Raw genomic sequence first — 13,986 nt, 5'->3', positions numbered from 1 at the left:
TGTTGCTCAAGTGCATTTGTATCGTCAACGTACAACTGATCCTTCTCACAATCAGATGCTGGAACGATGTCTTGTTCATAGGTCCTTCCGAATTCAGCTGCGAGATATGCACCCCAAGATCTAGTCACAATACACTCTTCCTCAGACAAAGTTGGCATCCCAAACTGATTTCTGACTTGATTGATGGCCATTTCACATACTGAGCAAGTAAACTCGGAATGAGGTGCACTGTGAATTCTAAACCACAATGGTAGCAATATGTTTTCCAAACGCATTTCACCATTCAAAATAAGATGACTCTCGATCATCCACAAAAACCTTAGAAGAGGATCTTTGGTTTCTGGGACACTGAAATCGCTTTCTTCTGCCTCTGGTCTGGGGACATCCCAAAAGAAGATCTTTCCCTACGCTGTCGATTCTATCCTTGATAAGTACTTCAAGCAATGCATTTCATCATGTTCCTCTGTCTCATGGACTTGACACTGTCTTGGTCTTGCAAACTCAGATAATTTGCGTGGATAAAGCTGTGTATTCAATCTCCACCAAAGCTGAGGAAAATCAACTTGTTGCTCCTCGTGAAACTGTTGTCGCTCCATCGAGAAATCTTTCTTTTTAAATTTTTTTGGCTTTTCTGTTTTCACTTTTTTTGGATTTTCTATTTTTACTTTTTTTGGATTTTCTATTTTTACTTTTTTTGGATTTTCTGGAATAAGAGAGATCTTGAATATCTCAGATTCAACTCGAAAGCTCAATTGGTTCTAGCTTGCTTCCTTCTTTCGTAAGTCCAAATGCTCAGCCCTCCTTCTAGTGCCAATTCTGTTGAGCGCGGGAGGACGGTAAAAAGCCTTAAGATAATTTCTTCAAATGTGATGTGACTTGACAAGATCGGACGTTCAAATGCTTAGCCCTCCTTCTAGCGCCAATTCTATTGAGCGCGGGAGGAGGGTAAAAAGCCTTAAGATAATTTCTTCAAATGCAATGTGACTTGACAAGATCGGACGTTCAAATGCTCACCCCTCCTTCTAGCGCCAATTCTATTGAGCGCGGGAGGAGGGTGAAAAGCCTTAAGATAATTTCTTCAAATGCGATGTGACTTGACAAGATCGAACGTTCAAATGCTCACCCCTCCTTCTAGCGCCAATTCTGTTGATGTGTCTTTTGTACATGACCAAACACATAATAAAATACTTAAAGGTACCTTATACTCTCTTGAACAAAGTTTCCCGACTGCTGAAGATCTCGCTGAAGGATCAGGCGGACTAACTCCAAGGTTTTGATATGTAGGTTCTCTACGTGTGGATAAGCTCTTTGCGGTATGATGTGATTTTGCTGGAATCACAAGGGGACTTACATTCGATGACCTGAACGTCTGATTTGCTGGAATCACAAGTCTAGGGTTCAGGAAGTCTACTCTAAGACCTAGAATGCGAGAAGATGGATGGATGACTAAGTGGAGTCCTATTGGGCTGGGTCTCACCATCGGGTTGAACAATTTAACACCAACTCAGTGCAATCTTCTAAGGGATGTTTCAAATATGTCCAAATCGCACACCATCAGATATTGATCACCATTCAAGATAATGTGTGAACAACAGAGGTGCTATGACTCGGGATTAAGCTCGTTCTATGCCAGTTGACCACGCAAGGCGCTCTTACAATCAGCAAAAGGCTAGTGGTTTGGACTAGGTGGATTCCATGCAAGTGCATTCAATAACTTCTTTCATTCAATTTAATTATCTATCATATAAAATGAAGATTCAAAAAGAGACCATGCATATTGCAAAGAAACAACACACTTCACCATAACTTCAATGAAAATGGAGTTTATTTACAATCAATGGGAACAATTTCTTGCCTTGTCCTCATAATCTACTCTAATTGCTATTCTATTAGCTGACTATTCACTATTTCTAACTATTAACCCTTACAAATGAGGAGCCAGGGCTTTATATAGAGAGCCCTTCACAAATTGACAACTCTGATTGACTTAGAACCAATGGCTAGGATTGCAAGATAGAAACCCTAATTAGGGTTTGTTACAACAAACTTCCTTAGCCAATTAGAAAATTACATTCCAAGGGCGAGGACCAATAAGCAGGGGTAGGTACATCGAAGTTTGTGCCGCCCCCAATGAGTCAAGTACATTGAATCTGGACATGCTGAGGTGGACCAATCCGATCAGAGGAATGATAACTGGGATGCCACCTCAGCATGTCTAGATTCAATGTATCTGACTCATTGGGGGCGACACAAACTTTGATGTACCTACCCCTGCTTCTTATTGGTCCTTGCCCTTGGAATGTATTTTTGTTAATTCGCTAAGGAAGTTTGTTGTAACAAACCCTAATTAGGGTTTCTATCTTGCAATCCTAGCCATTGGTTCTAATTCAATCAGAGTCGTCAATTTGTAAAGGGCTCTCTATATAAAGCCTTGGCTCCTCATTTGTAAGGGTTAATAGTTAATAGTGGGTGAACAGTTAGAAATAGTGAATAGTCAGTTGATACAATAGCAATTAGAGTAGATTAGGAGGACAAGGCAAGAAATTGTTGCCATTGATTGTAAATAAACTCCATTTTCATTGAAGTTATGGTAGTGTGTTGTTTCTTTGCAATATGCATGGTCTCTTGTTGAATCTTCAATTAGATGATAGATAATTAAATTGAATGAAAGAAGTTATTGAATGCACTTGCATGGAATCCACCTAGTCCAAACCACTAGCCTTTTGTTGACTGTAAGAGCGCCTTGCGTGGTCAACTGGCATAGAACGAGCTTAATCCCGAGTCATAGCACCTCTGTTGTCCATGCATTATTTTGAATGGTGATCAGTATCTGATGGTGTATGATTTGGATATATTTGAAACATCCCTTAGAAGATCGCACTAAGTTGGTGTTGAATTGTTCAACCCGATGGTGAGACCCAGCCCAGTAGGACTCCACTTAGTCATCCATCCATCTTCTCGCATTCTAGGTCTTAGAGTAGACTTCTTGAACCCTGTATCTTTTGTCATTTCTTTATCTTCCAGATAGTAAATAGGACTTGTGATTCCAGCAAATCAGATGTTCATGTCATCTAATGTAAGTCCCCTTGTGATTCCAGCAAAATCACATCGTACCACAAAGAGCTTAATCACACGTAGAGAACCTACATATCAGAACCTTGGAATTACTTCGACTAATCCTTCGGCGAAATATTCGGCAATCGGGAAACTTTGTTCAAGAGAGGATAAGGTACCTTTAGGTATTTTATTCTGTGTTTGGTCGTGTACAAAAGACACATCAACACAGCAGTACTACAATAATAGAGATGTCTTGCCTTTTCAAAATAAATTACCCTCACAAGGTTATACTTCTACATACAAATATATATATATATATATATATATATATATATATATATATATATGTACTTTATATCTATGTATATGTATTTTTACATATAAGTATGCACTTCATAGTTATACAGGTGAGAAGTAATTACATTCACTCATACCTTCACTAATATTCCAAACAGTAAGCATATCTGTTTTAATTATAAAAATACTGCAGGAATAGAAGGTGTTTTCTTTTACACAAGTTTAACCCTCATCAAAACAGAGGTATAAGTTCTTAATTTCTTTCCTCTCCTCCTAAACAAGTTGAAAGGAATAAAATAGTGATTCTCGGACCTGCAGGCATCTTTACATACATATTTGTATATATATACCTATATATATATAAATACATATGTATACATACCTTCTTTCTTATTTCATTTACAAACTACCCAAAACCCTACACAAAATTTATGGAATTTCATCATGCTGGTTATTATTTGCTCTAGCAGAAAACAACAACGTATGTACTTCATAATAATGTAGAAGGGATCCCCACATGAATTCCAAGTAATTCACTAAACTACAAGCATTTAAATATAACAGAGAAATTTCTGCATTTTTCCTTTAATAATTTCGAAATTTAAGATTAATGGAAGAAATAAGAATAGATTCGCAGGGTTTAGGAAGTGGTATCATGACCTGATTTCTTAGAAGAAATCTTTCTCCAAGTCGTTTCTAACTGAAACCCTTATTTCCTAAAATGCAGTCCAGTGATGGAGATTCTCTAGCAAAAATATATAGAAAATAGCAGCCAGAAGACAAGAAAATGTCGAGCAAATCCCTTTCTTTGTCGTCAAGGTTGAATAATGAGAGAATGCCTCCCTCTTCCTTCCTTTTCTGCTTATGTATTTGGCCAAAACGTTTATCCTCATTGCTACGCCCTAATACCAGGCGAAATTCTAAATCCGCCCCCAAGGAGTCACGTTAATCTCGTGCTCCATTTTGAAGCACTCAACCATTCTTTGGCTTCCTGAGGAAGTTTTTCCCCCGCCTCCCACGTTTGACATGCCGTTCCAAGAAAAATATCTTTCCATCTCGAAAATGCTATGAAGTTTTTACAATAGAAACTTTTAATTCATATTCCTCCCAAAAATGCCTATTAAGAGTTATGCCTGATAAAAATTAAAAGGCAAGGTGGAATGATAAATTATGGTTTATAATTTCCTTTACTCTTTATTTTTTTATTTTTTTTACAAACCTCCAATAGCCCGATAAAATATTATAATTTGCTTATTGAATGAGGAAATATGTCATGGCTTAGTGTTGAATAAGATTAAAATGTTTTATTTAAAACTTATTTCCTTTCAACACTATGAAAATACTCCAAGCCAATTCTCCTAGCGACTTTGGGAGAGATTAATTTCATATCTCCCCCTCACACAACATTTACTTAATTGAGTTGCCAATTGAAGTTGGCAAAAATAATAATTTATTTAATTAAAAATAAACCTTGTCAAGCAAATTATTAATTGATTTAATTATACATATTTATATATATGCGATCCATACATCCTATGTATACCTGACTGCGGAAGTACGTATATGACCATGTATACATACCCTTGTACCCAAGTATTCACTTAGGATATATATGTGACATATATATACATATACACAAATATATATATTTATATAATAAAAAGAACATTAGCCACAACTAACTTGATTAATAATAAATTAAATTATAATAATTAATAAATACCTCGAGAAGCAACAAACCCTAGGGTTATGAACCCTAAATTCTCTGCACGAACCCTCTAGGTTACCTGGTTCAATAGCTAACAAGGTCTGACAAGGTCAACATAGGTTTACCTAGCTAGGTTAGGGTTTTCAAACGACATTGAGTCCTTTCTTTCCTCTCACCTCCCACCTTATGATACTTTCCCTCCCTTCGTGGAGGACGATGGTCTCCTACACACACTTGGCCCACGAAAATCGGTTAGATCCAAATCTTGCCCAGTTCTGACAATTAATAATTCATGACAAAAGTAAAAACATTATATCATATTGTTAACTGCAAATTCATCAATTTAATCAATCAAAGTCCATCAAATCATCATAGAAAGCATAATTATCATCATTCACATATGCATAATCATCTGAACATATCCAACAATTAAAACATGAAACTAGGGCACATTAAATATCTACAAGTATATCAAATATGCACTAGGGTTAACATGTATTAGGGCGTAAATACTGTACATAATCAACTAGGGCACAAGTGGGATGTAACAGAGCCATAAAAAACTCTTTGGAAGCTCAATCTCCTATTTTCAACTAGTGAAGTCTAGCTTTGACTTGAGCTGCTCTGTAGTATGGCTATCTGCAATTTGTTTCTAGTGGCAGAGTTGAGCCACCCTGACTTGTAAGCTATTATAGAAGGGATTGTTGGCGAGGTCCTCCATGGCACGATGGAGATCCAAGGTGGTAACCTTATAGGACCACCGACAAAACATGGCTAGTTGGCGGCCATAAATGTAGGGAAGTGGGATGTGTGTTGGATAGCACAATTCCACCAAGCAATCCACCTGGATTGTTGAGTAGGACAACACTCAAGAATCCAAAGCCGCTGGATGCGGGCCATTGTCGGTTAATCAATTAGCAAAGAGGTATTCAGAAAGAATTGGGTTTTGGAAGGTCACTCCAAGCCCACTTGCCAATTATTGCTAAACTTGATGGGAAAGTGGTTTGACAGGATGACCTCAGGGAGAGGCATCATTGAAAGAGCTTGACATGATGCAAATGTAAAAAACATTTTGTCGTTATCGTAGCACAATCAAGTCGTTTAAGAACTTTGGCATTTCCTGCTTGGAAGTTGCTCCACATATGTGACACGACGTGTTGTTAGTAGCGGAAAGTATTATTAGAATAATACTTTATTATTTTATTATTAATGCTCAATATTGTAAACAGTGTAAATATCTTAATAAGATCTTGCTCGATCTTATTGGCAGTTTCTTTTTAGAAACATGCCTTCTTGTAATTCTTAGTAATCCTATTTATTGAGCATTTGCTCATTGTTAATATACATTCAATTTTTTACCAATTACTTGCGTAATATGGTATTAGCCTGAATAAAGAATTTGTGAATTCTTTTCTGAGATTTTTTGGGCCTCTTGGTTTTGTTGCAGATTTTTGAAATTTTTTTTGTTTTCAAGTCTGTTTTTTTAAATCTTCTATTTTTTGAGGTTATTAAGGACTATGTTCATGTCGTGTAACGGGATTCTTCCTGTTTGTGTCTGTCTAGCGAGGGTTTTCGACTTTTTTTGGTGCGGTACAGACCCGCCAATTTTTTTTGCAACTTGGTCAAACCCGCTTTTTTGACTTTCGGCTAGGGTTTTGACCCTCCAGATTCAGTCGAATTTTTTTTATAAGCATAGATTCGTGGTTGGTTTTTCAAGATCTCAACTGGGTCATCATCAAAAATTTCTGGATGCCTTGATTTTTGTGCCTAGATTTTCGAGCCAGCAAATCTAGATTTCGACAACAGATTCTTTTTGGGTTTTTCGCAAGGATTTTTGGGTTGTCTTCGGATTTTTTTGGCTCAGTCAAAATTTTTTTCTTGAAATTTGTGCCCGTCGTACTTCATTTTATTTTAAAGTCTGTACCTGCATCTGCCTCTGTTTTTGCATTGGGATTCAAATTTTTTTGAATTTCGTGTTAGCGCCTCTCAGTTTTTTTGTTTTTCGTGCATTGGGAAACGTGCAAGATGGCGTCATTGACCAACTTGATGTTGGAAGGTAGACAACGATTTAATGGGGAAAATTATAACACCTGGAAGCAACGCATGCTGACTATTTTTGAATATCGCCACTTGGATAATCTTGTTTTGGGCAGGGAGTCCCGTCTTCAAACACCTGGAGCTGACCAGGACAAGTTTGATGACCGCAATCGAGAAGCTGTTATGCTTCTCAAGCTCTCTGTTACAGATGACCAGCTACCTCAAATTCCTTCCGACAAGTCAGCTGCAGAAATCTGGAAGCATCTGAAGGAGTTGCATGAGACATCCGACAAGAGTCGAGCCTTTTTTCTGAAGAATTAGCTGTTCTCCATTATGATGGATGAATGCATGTCCTTACAGGAGCATCTTACAAAGATTAAGGACATTCGAGATCAGCTCGATGCTAATGGTCGGCAAATGGAGGAAGAGGATATGGTAGTCATTACTCTGAAAAGTCTACCAAAACCGTATGAGCACTTTATAGAGACTCTCAACGTTACTTCTACTAATGTTGATTTGAAATTTCCAGAGTTATGCACCAAACTTTTGCAGCAGGATTGTTGGAAACAACAGTTTGGTAGCGATGCTACCTCAGCCTCCTTAGAACATGCCTTTGTTGCCAAATCCTTTCATAAGGATAAAGGCAAATCCTAGTCATCCCAGTCCTTTCAGCAGAAGGGCTCTTCTCAGTCTCAGGATGGTTTCAAGAAAAAGAAGGTGCAATGCAATTACTGTCACAAATTTGGTCATATGATCAAAGATTGCCGTACCAGATTGGCTTCCGAGCAGCGGAAGCAGGGAGGGTCTCAGCCTAAAGCCAATGTTGCTGAGCACACAGAGCAGAAAGAGTCTGCCTTTTATGCCTTCATGGCTAAAAGACCTACAGATCATGTGAAGTCTTCTGCCTGGTACATTGATTCTGGTGCTTCTTGTCATTTCACTCACAAGCGTGACTGGTTTGTTGAGTTCTCCCCCTACACTGATTCAGTTCTTTTTGGACGTGGTGAAGAGTACACTATTGTCGGCAAGGGCAGCGTTAAGATATAGTCTGGCGGGAGGAATCTCATATTCCTCAATGTGTACTATGTTTCTGGTATGGAACTTAACCTCCTTTCTGTCAGTCAGATTATGTGGCATTCTCCTCAGCTAGATGTCATTTTCAGTACATATAAGTGCTTGATTGTTGATCGTGCTTCTAGCACTACTTTTGTTGTGGGCATTGAGGATCATGGTCTATATAGACTTGTGGATACAGGCGATTCTCTTGAACATGCCTTCGCAGCTAAATCTTCATCTATCAGCAGTCTCTAGCATCAACGATATGGTCACCTGAACATTCATTATCTTGCACAACTTGTTCGGGAAGACTTAGTACATGGTCTACCTGATATTCAGACTCTGAATCATCGCGTTTGTGAAGCTTGCCAGGCTAGGAAGCAGCACCGGACACCGTTCAAGGATGGTGACTCATGGCGAGCCTCTAAGGTACTGCATCTGGTCCACACTGATGTATGTGGTCCTATGAATACTACTTTTGTTACTGGGTGCAGGTATTTCTTGCTTTTTGTTGATGATTTCAGTCGTAAAATGTGGGTGTATTTCCTTAAGAAAAAATCAGATGTGTTTACTGTATTTCAGAAATTTAAGGCCTTCGTAGAAAAAGAGTCTAGTTCTTCTATTATTACTCTTAGGTATGATAATGGGGGGGAGTTTTGTTCTTCTGCCTCTCTACTTTCTGTGATACACATGGCATAAAACGTCAGTTAACCACACCATACACCCCTCAGCAAAACGACATTGTAGAACATCGTAACTACACCATTACAGAAATGGCTAGGTCTATGATGGAACATAGAAATGTTCCTAAGAAATATTGGGCAGAATGTAATGTTCCATGATCGCACCCGCGAGGGAGGCAAACATACGGTGGGGTTGGAGCAGGGTCGTACGATGGTGTGGCTGTATGGTAGGGTCAAGGAGGTTGTAAAATGGCGCAACAGGCCGCATGGTAGTGCAGGGGCAGGCCGTACGGTAGCACCAAGAAGGTCGTACGGTGGTGTAGGCTGGTCGTACGGTGGTGCAGGACAGGTCGTACGGTGGTGTAGGGCTGGCCGTACGGTGGTGCAGAGCAGGTCGTGCGGTGGTGCTGAAGGTGTATGGTGAAGGCCGTACAGTGGTGAGGATTGGATAAAGATGCCGAGGTTTGGTGAACTGTAGTGGTTGTGTGGTGGGTTTCCGGAGTAACGAGTTTCAAATATTATGAGTTCCCCTTATGAATGTAAATCCAAATTAACAGATACGCAACTGGAAAAAGGAAGCAATGATATATTTCAAGATTTGCCAGATCTGGAACGAATACAAAATGCAGGATAGGGTGAGAGGTGAATCCCACCGAAACTGCAAGTACCAAATAGGGAGGGTCTTTCACCTCTGAAATGGCAGTAACCAGAACTCCAACAGAAATTCGCACAAGAGAAAATAAATATCAAAATTCACATACCTACAACAATGACTAACTCGGCCATATATATGGGCTCCGGGGAAACTTCCCGAAGGGTTACAAGCGAGCCGACATGACCAACCTAAACTTGCCAAAACTAAATAGAAAGGGCCCGACAGATTTGTTATTAAATTTGGGGCCTTACAATAAAGTAATTAGATTTATTATTTAATTATATTGGGGACATCACAGTCCTCCTGGGCCAAAAATTGCTTGCCCTCAAGCAACTGCAGGCTGGGATGCTCTAGAATTTGCTCGCCTTCCCAAGTAGCATCCTTGATGGGTAGATTCTTCTAGCGAACAAGGAACTCTTTGATTGTGCGTGTTCTCAGCCTCTTTTCTCTGACATCGATGATCTCCGCTGGCTCCAAAATTAGTTTCCCTTCTTCGTCGATGGGGGGTAGATCCTTGGACACTGTGACGCGCTGCCCGACGACCTTTTTCAGACATGACACGTGGAAAACATTGTGAATTCGACTCCCCTCAGGAAGTTCTAACTCGTAGGCAACTTCACCCACTCTGTGAACCACCTTGTAGGGCCCATAGAAACGCGGCTTCAACTTCTCCTTATCACTTGTCTTTAAGGAGGATTGTCTGTGCGGTTGAAGTCGGAGGTAAACTAGATCACCAACCTCAAAATTTTGCTCAATCCAATGCCGATCAGCATACAACTTTTGCTGGTTCTGGGCCCTCTGCAAGTTGTCTTTGAGAGATGTCAGGATGTCTAAATTCTCCTGAAGCCAATCTTTGGCCATCGGCGCACGACAGTCTCCCAATGCCAGATTAACAAATGAAGACAGTTCATAACCGTACAATGCTTTGAAGGGTGGCATGCCTATCGACATGTGATACGTGGTGTTGTAACAGTGTTCACCCAAATGTAACTAGCGAACCCAGGCCTTCTGTTGAGCTGAGACGTAGTTCCTGAGATAACCCTTCAGCCATTTGTTCACAATCTCAGTCTGTCCATTTGTCTGAGGATGGTAGCTTGTGCTGGGCGACAGCTCGGTTCCTGCCAACCGAAATAACTCCATCCAGAAGGTACTCAAAAAAAGGCTATCCCTGTCACTGACTATGTTTCGTGGTAAACCATGTAGGCGAAACACTTCACGAAAGAACAACTCGGCCACTTGAACTGCTTGATATCCTGTGGGGATGGCAAAGAAAAATGCATATTTGGTCAATCGGTCAACTATGACAAAAATGCAATCCTTTCCTTGTACTCTGGGGAGTCCAGTAATGAAATCCATCGAGATGCTATCCCATTTCTAGTCAAGAATTGGCAGAGGTTGCAGCAGTCCGGCTGGTAGATTATGCTCAGATTTGTTCTGTTGACAGGTGGAGCATTCCTGCACATATTGCAGGACGTCGTTCTTAAGCCCCTTCCAGGAAAACCTTTCATGGATCTGTCTGTAGGTTTTTAGGTATCCCGGGTGTCTCGCCAAGGGAGAGTCATGCAATTCCTTCAAAATCTTTTCCTTTATCTTGGATTCGAGTACCAGATAAATTCTGTCCTTGTAATAAATGATGTCATCAACCATCTTGTATCGGTCATCCTGTACTTGACCATCCATCAGTTCGCAGGCAAAAGTGTTCTTGGAGTATTCAACCAAGAGATATTCCTTCCAGTCTCCTGAAATCTGAGATAAAGAGCATATGGCAGGCCTTCTTGACAGGGCATCAACGACCACATTATTCTTTCCCTTTATGTATTCAATGTCAAAATCAAATGCCTGGACTTTGCTCACCCATTTCTATTGTTGTTCATTCAGATCCCTCTGCTCCAAGAAGTATCGCAAGCTGTTGTGGTCTGTTCTCACAACAAACTTTGCTCCGACAAGATATTGCCGGAACTTCGTCAATGCGTGTATGATGGCTAGCATCTCCTTGTCGTAGATGGAATATAACCACTCAACTCTCGAATGCAATGGGGTGACGGTCTTGCATCAGCACTGCTCCAATTCCTTCCCCCGATGCATCGCACTCCAGGATGAAGGGGCGAGTGAAGCTGGTAGTGCCAGAACGGGACACGTACTCATAACTTCTTTTAATTTGTCGAAGGTTTGTTGTGCTTGTGCGTGCCAATGGAAGGATCCTTTCTTTGTCAGATCAGTCAGTGGTGCCCCAAGTTGTGAAAATCCTTTCACAAACCTTCTGTAATAACTGCACAAACCAAAAAATCCACGCAGCTCTCAGAGAGTCTTGGGTGAAGGCCAATCCAAAATGGCCTGAATCTTCTCCTAGCGAACTTGTACCCCCTGGGCGCTAATGACGTGACCCAAGTACAAGACCTCGGTCATTCCAAATTCACATTTGGACCTCTTGGCATACAATGATTGTGATTCCATAATCCCCAATACTTCATCCAAATGCCCCACATGTTCCTCCCAGGTCTTGCTGTAGATGAGTATGTCATCGAAAAATACCAATAGGTACTTACGTAGTTGCTTGTTGAAGATGTGGTTCGTGCAGGACTGAAAAGTGGCTGGAGCATTGGTTAATCCAAACGGCATGACCAAGAACTCGTAGTGTCCATAATGGCAACGAAAGGTCACCTTTTCCACATCTTGATCCCTCATACGGATCTGATGGTAGTCGGAGTGGAGATCAATCTTGGAGAAATAGATTGCGCCATGTAGTTCGTCCAAAAGCTCATTGATCCTGGGGATGGGGTACCTATTCTTGATAGTCTTCTTGTTTAGAGCACGATAGTCGACACACATTTTGAGAGTTCCGTCCTCCTTCTTCACTAGAACCACCGAGGACGCAAAGGGGCTAGAACTGGGCCGGATCCATCCTTTATCTAGGAGCTCCTGGATCGTTTTCTCTATCTCATCTTTGAACTTCTTTGGGTGGCGATAGGGTGTGGTGATAACGGGTTTTGCCCCTTCCTCCAATTCGATGGTGTGCTCGAACCCTCGGTGTGGGGGTATACCAGGTGGAATGTCAGAGAAGACCAAACTATGCCCATCCAGAACTGATTGAAGTTCCTCATCCTAGTGGTAAGTCGGTTGCCCTTTCACAGGTTTTGTTGAGATCAAGCAATGTGTTGCCTAGACTACTTCATCATGTCTGAAGATGGCTTCCATTCTTTGGCAAAAATCTCCCTCGGGCCGCCATTTGACATTCCCCTGAGAACCACCTTCCTGCTGTCCACCTCGAATGAGAACTCCATCCTTTTGAAGCTCTGTGTGTACTGGTCCAGGGTCTCCATCCATTGAATGCCCAATATGACATCCGTGTCATCCAGATCCACAACATAGAAATCATCGGTCACCGTGTAATTTCCCATGGTAATGCTCAGCTGCGGAACTAGGTGGGTGCATGATAGGAGATTGCCTCCTACCACCTTGACATCGAACCCTTCATGCTCCTTTGTGCACAAACCCTTCCGGCTAACGAGCGACGAGTTTATGAAGTTGAGCGAGGCCCCACTGTCGAGCATAACCAGAACTCGTTGCCCTTGGAGTGTACCACGTACTCTAAATACACTGCACCTTGGGGTACCCGCCAGTGTGGCAATGATGCCCCCCCTTCGTACCAATGTGGAGATTCTCTCTGCCAGGCCAGTTTCCTCAGCAGATTCTTCCCTTGAGGGTTCACTTTCTTCATGCTCCTCTTCTCCATCGGACATCACTTAAATACAGTGAATCTTTTCCTTTGCCCAAACATCGGTGTCCTGGTTCCCATGGTTCCTTGCAGGTGAAACAAAGCTTTTTCCTTTTGAGTTCCTGTCTTGTGGCTTCATCGAGTGATGACCCCTTCGAATAGGGTTTATTATCCCTTTCCCTCAGAACGAAAGGTGGTTTGGTATGTGCAAAACTTCTGGCAGAGGAAGATGTTGCCATGTTACGGGCCTTTTTTATTGCTTCTGTGAGCGTGCTGGGGTTGAACCCTTTCACCCAACCTTTCAATGGTTCCATCAATCCGTCCATGAACAAGACCACCAATCTCCGCTTTGAGATGTCAGTTACCAACATGGATAGTCTCTGGAATTCTGTGATGTAGCTGTCCACAGATCCCGACTGCTTTAGTTGCGCCAACTCCTTAAAATTGAGTTCCGGATCCTTCCCGTCAAATCGATCTATGAGCTTCTCTGTGAATTTGACGTAGGAAGTTATCTGGTCATGGCCAAGAGTGACCATTCCATGATGCCACCATTCATGCGCGACCCCTTCCAGGTGGAGTGCTGCAAACTTGATAGCTTCATCTTCAGGCATCAGGTTGAGTTGGAAGTAAGTGTCTTCTTTTTGAACCCAAGCTCATGCCGAGGTCGTGCCGGCCCCATCAAAGGATGACAGGTTGATCTTGCCAACCTTCCGCTTGATGTCATTGTTATAGTGTCCATAATGGCCCCGACTTTTGCCACCCGAGTATTTCATCTTGA

General features: G+C 41.4%; 1 protein-coding gene across 5 annotated transcripts in view; it reads left to right on the top strand.

Moving 5' to 3' along the window:
- The window catches only part of LOC131060160 (cystinosin homolog), a 238,030-nt gene that overhangs the window by 208,323 nt on the left and 15,721 nt on the right, over positions 1 to 13,986 (top strand). The gene's annotated exons all lie outside the window — the stretch shown is intronic.

Source organism: Cryptomeria japonica, chromosome 7, assembly GCF_030272615.1.
Source record: "Cryptomeria japonica chromosome 7, Sugi_1.0, whole genome shotgun sequence".
Taxonomy (NCBI): domain Eukaryota; kingdom Viridiplantae; phylum Streptophyta; class Pinopsida; order Cupressales; family Cupressaceae; genus Cryptomeria; species Cryptomeria japonica.
This window is presented reverse-complemented; position numbering and strand designations above follow the sequence as displayed.